Source organism: Mchenga conophoros, linkage group LG3, assembly GCF_057382185.1.
Source record: "Mchenga conophoros isolate Kocher_MC1m ecotype Shallow Benthic linkage group LG3, M_conophoros_male_GT1.1, whole genome shotgun sequence".
In the NCBI taxonomy this organism is placed as follows: domain Eukaryota; kingdom Metazoa; phylum Chordata; class Actinopteri; order Cichliformes; family Cichlidae; genus Mchenga; species Mchenga conophoros.
The window spans coordinates 345,490-350,022 of NC_140528.1; positions in this window are offsets into that span (position 1 = coordinate 345,490).

Consider the following 4,533-nt stretch of genomic DNA (forward strand, 5'->3'; position numbering starts at 1 on the left):
CTGCCGCCGCGGCCAGGGAGAGAATCATAGCTGGAGAGAGGGAGGAAGGAGGGAAGAAAGGAAGAGGTGAGTCAGGAAAGAGGTGGAGCAGAGGTGCAGACGTTTGTGTGCAGGAATGTGACATAGCAGAAAGATGGAAGCAGAGAGATGAGTTAAAAACACGATGGAAGAAGTTTTCAGAAGTGGAAGTGAGGACGAGAGGAAAGCAAAAAGAGTGGAAGAGGACGTGAGACGGGGAGAGGAGGGCAAAACAAACGAGAAAAGCAGGGAGGAGGAAGAGGAGGCGGAGGAGGAGCAGGGATGTGTGCTCAGCCATCCCGTTTCACAAAAGAGACCAAATAAGAAAATCACTTTTTTTTCATCCATTCAGAAACTCGTGAAAACGACCGAGCACTTTTACCCTCCAGCATGCACGTCATCAGCAGCTCGTGCACCACGCTGACAGGTAATTATCAGCAGGTGCGAACACACACACACATACACACACAAGGACAAGTCTTCCATAACTGGCAGTACTCTTCCTGCCATTTTGGCTTCAAGCAAAACAACACATACACCAAATAAACAATACTGTCAACAACAACAGTAATAACAATAACGAGAGTCTGGCTCGCTCCTACCTGACAGAGTCCGGACAACCAAAATCATCACCGACTCTGTCTATTTTTAGAGCGTCTCTAAAAATGGTGCATGACGTCCTGGGGCACGGCTGCCGTCCTATTCACCGGTGGCGTGTGTGAGCGCGAGCCCAGACACGGGCACGTGCGCCCACAGTTTTCATTTAGAAGCTGCTTAATTCGGATTCTGATCCACATATTTGCGGCTGCTGACGCTAATTTTAGCCCAGCAGCAGAGCAGCCAGCGCGCGCGCACACGCACGCACAGCGACACACACACACACTCGCAGCCGCGTGCGCCAAAGAGAGATGTGGAGCTCCATTCATAAAAAAAAAAATCTCTCCCCCCTCCTCTCGCACCTCCCACCTCAACGCCCCCACTCACCCCTCCTCCCCCTCCTCTATTCTTCAGTCCTCTTCAGTCCTCCTCTCGCACGCCCACACGCACGCGCACACACCGTCAATGACTGGAAACGTCCAGGGAAGGTCACCACCGTCCCCACCACCACCACCACCTACACCAGCATCAAAAGCCCCGCAGCTGAGAGGGGGAGGAGGAGGGGGGTCTCACATCCCTGCGGTAACGGGGAGCTCGTGCGCCCCAGAGCCCAGCACACAGCACTCACGAGCCTTTTTTTTGTTTGTTTTGTTTTTTGTTTTTACGCCCCTGCCGAGCCTCCAGCACTGAGGGCAGGCTGTGTGCAGCAAAGACAGAACAAAAGCTTAAATACCTTCATCGGTTTCATTCAGCTGCAGCAGTGCAGTCCCTGAGCCAGCGCGCGAGAGCGAGAGAGCAGGATGGAGAGAGAAAGTGGGATGGATGAAGACCACGCCACACACACACAAACACACACACATTTACCCGCTCCGTGTCTTCTTCTTCTGCTTCTGCTTCTCGTATCTCTCTCCGTCCTCCTTTATTCTCCACTTCCCGTGAACGTGTTTTCAGTATTTTCTTCTTTCGGGGTTTCCCCCTGTCTCTCGCGCGCGCTTCTCCCCCAGTCAGCGGCGCGCGCTATATTCCTCCGTTGGCATGGTTATTAGCCTTCTGTCGGCTGCTCCGTCCTCGCGCTGCACATCCTCGGCCCCTCATTGGACGCGCTTGTCATTCTCCTCGTCTGACGTCAGAAGTCTCCGCTCCTCCAGTCACCGTCATCATGGTCTGTGTGTGAATCACGGAGAGAGGGAGAGTGGATTAACACATCGTCACCTTCACTGAGTTTATGTGTTTGTATGTAGGTCAGGTTTCAGAGCTCCTTATCGCCATTACTCTATCTTTATTAATATTGTTGTTGTTAAACAGCGGGGTGAGCGTGTAACTACCTGTGCCTCAGAGTTGGTGTTATCTGTCCTGGACTTGGAGGGGTGACTGAGCAACACTGTGCATCACACAGTGACTGATAACCCGCTCAAAAGGACAGTGGGAGACTTTGCTGCCTCCCACTTTAGGTTCTGCGTCACCAGGTGTGCTGATAGAAATAAACAAACAGCTACAATATGAAAATTAATTGCTGAAAGTGCATCTGCAAAAAGTACCTGTCTGTGTGTATGTGTGGTCTGCAGCATAACCAGTCAAACTGGCTGTTTGTGCTGTGCAATACCAAGTAACTAGTATTACTGATACCAATACCGATACTGATACGTTCAACTTACAAAGGTAGCTTGTGTAGTGTTGATCCGTGTGTCAAGATTTATGAGTGTTACTTTCCGCAGTAATTCGTTTATTAGCACTTAGTAATCTACAATAAAGCATATAGTTTTAAACAGGGTTTTTAGCCCAGCAGTCTACATATTGAACCTTCAGGATTAAATGAAATATCAATCCTATCGCGCTAGCATCGATCCATACTATTGATATCTGGATCGATCCACCCACCTCTAAGTAGCAATGGGTACGTGTGTTTTTGCATTTTGTATTCTTTTCTTATGATGATGATTATGAATCTATGTTTCAGTTATTCTTGTTTAGGGATTAGTTCGTAGGTTTTGTGTTCTCATGTTTATTTCAGGTTTAGTTCAGTGTCTAGTCTGTCTCAGTGTCGTGTCTGCGTCTTTGTGCAGTGTTTTCTTGTTTCCTGTTTTATTGTGAAGGTCTGCGTCTCATGTGAGTGTGTTCAGTTTACCTCCCTTGTCTCGTCTCGTTAATTACTCCCAGCTGTGTCCACCACCTGTGTGTAATTTCCTGTGTTTCTCTGTGTGTATTTAAGTCGTGTCTTCTGTCATTGTAGTTGCTGGTTCGTCTGTGTATCCACCATGTCTCACTCGTGTGTTTTCCCTGCTGTCAACTGTCGTCTGCCTCTGCTCGCTCTCATTCTTGTTCAGGTTCGTGTCCAGTAGTTAGTTTGTTCCCAGTATAGTTTAGTCCTTCCTCCGTTTGCCATTTGTCCATTTTTATTTTGTGTTTAATAAACCACCTTCACACCTTTACAAGTGCCTGCATTTGGATCCTCCTTTATTACTTCCACACGGCTCATCTCACTCGCCGTGACAGTACGGTCCAGCCAGATATGGATCCAGCGGCATTCAGCCCACCCAGGGAGCTTCAGGAGGTCGTTATCGACTGCTTCAAAATTAATCAACCTGTGGTTAGAGCATGAGGGAGAAGCGTTTCTTTACACTGTGGAAGCCAACCTACAACACCTTATTGCCGGTTATCCCTGGCTATTGGACTCAGAATTTCGTTCTCCACGAGCTTCACCTTCACCCCCGGCCGCTACCGCTCGCCCGCTCGCTTCAACGGAGGACATGCCATCCGAACCGCCGGACGAGGAATTACCCGGCCCGTCAGAGCCGTCTCCGAGAAAAAAGCAACGTTCGCGACGTCGTTCGCACAGCCGGATGTCGGGACATGTAAACAACCGGCAGTGGTGAGTGAGAGGGACACTGTTTCTGCTTTGTCAGATACAAAGGACTATTTATTCTGGGGCTATTTTTTTGTGTTTCCACCGAAGATAATAGTGGGTTTTTCTGTTTCATCTATGGCTATTGCTTCAAAGACTGTCTTTCCTGAGCCCACGCTCTGTGTTAATGACTGTTTCCACTTTGTTGTTGCCAAGCATGGAGTTACTGAGCCTGGCATTATGAACTTAGAGAATGGAAATGTTTGGGGACTCTTTTTCACCTGCACTGGTCCATTCAGGGAAGCTGTAAACCTCACTGAAACAGTTTTTCCTGACCATGTTCTCCCATCCACACTTTCACCACAGTCTAACGTTGGTCTGTACACAGTTAGCAGTTCAGTCAGCAGCCCAGCTGCCCCGCAGTTCGGTCAGCCACTCCACCACCTCTTACACCTCCGCTACCATCGCTACCTGTAGCTCAGTTGCCACTAGTTCAGCAGCCTACCCACTCATTCATTCAGTCACCATCCTCACCGTCTCATTACGAGCAGGGAACACACTTCACCACTGTACCTGGTGGATCTCTTAAGCTGGCCATCTCAGAGACAGTCACTTCCTCTAGGGCCTCCCCAGAGGCTGGGTGTCAGTCACCAGCCAAGTCTGGACCCCTAGAGGTCAAGACGCCAGCACCAGCAGCTCCACCGGAGAACTCACCAGACAGTCTCGGCTCTCAGCACCCCCTGAGAGTTCAAGTGAGTTCACCCGTCCGCCTCCATCCTCTGCTGAGTGTATTAGGGAACACTTTCTGCCCTCCGAGGACTGCATCCCCACTGTTGCTGCCTGAGTCAAGCCACTGTGCTGCTCAGAGGTCTCTGTACCTGCTGCTTCAGTGTCTGTCTCCACTGGAGGGCTCGAGGAGCTCGTCCAGTCTCAAGCCACGTCAGCTGGGGGTTCGAGAGAAACCCGTCCAGCCTAGAGTGTCGTCAGCTGGAGGGCCCGAGTCGCCCGTCCAGCATTATGCCTCGTCTGCTGGGGGGCCCGAGGAGCCCGCTGCAGCATCGCCGCCTGCAGCATCG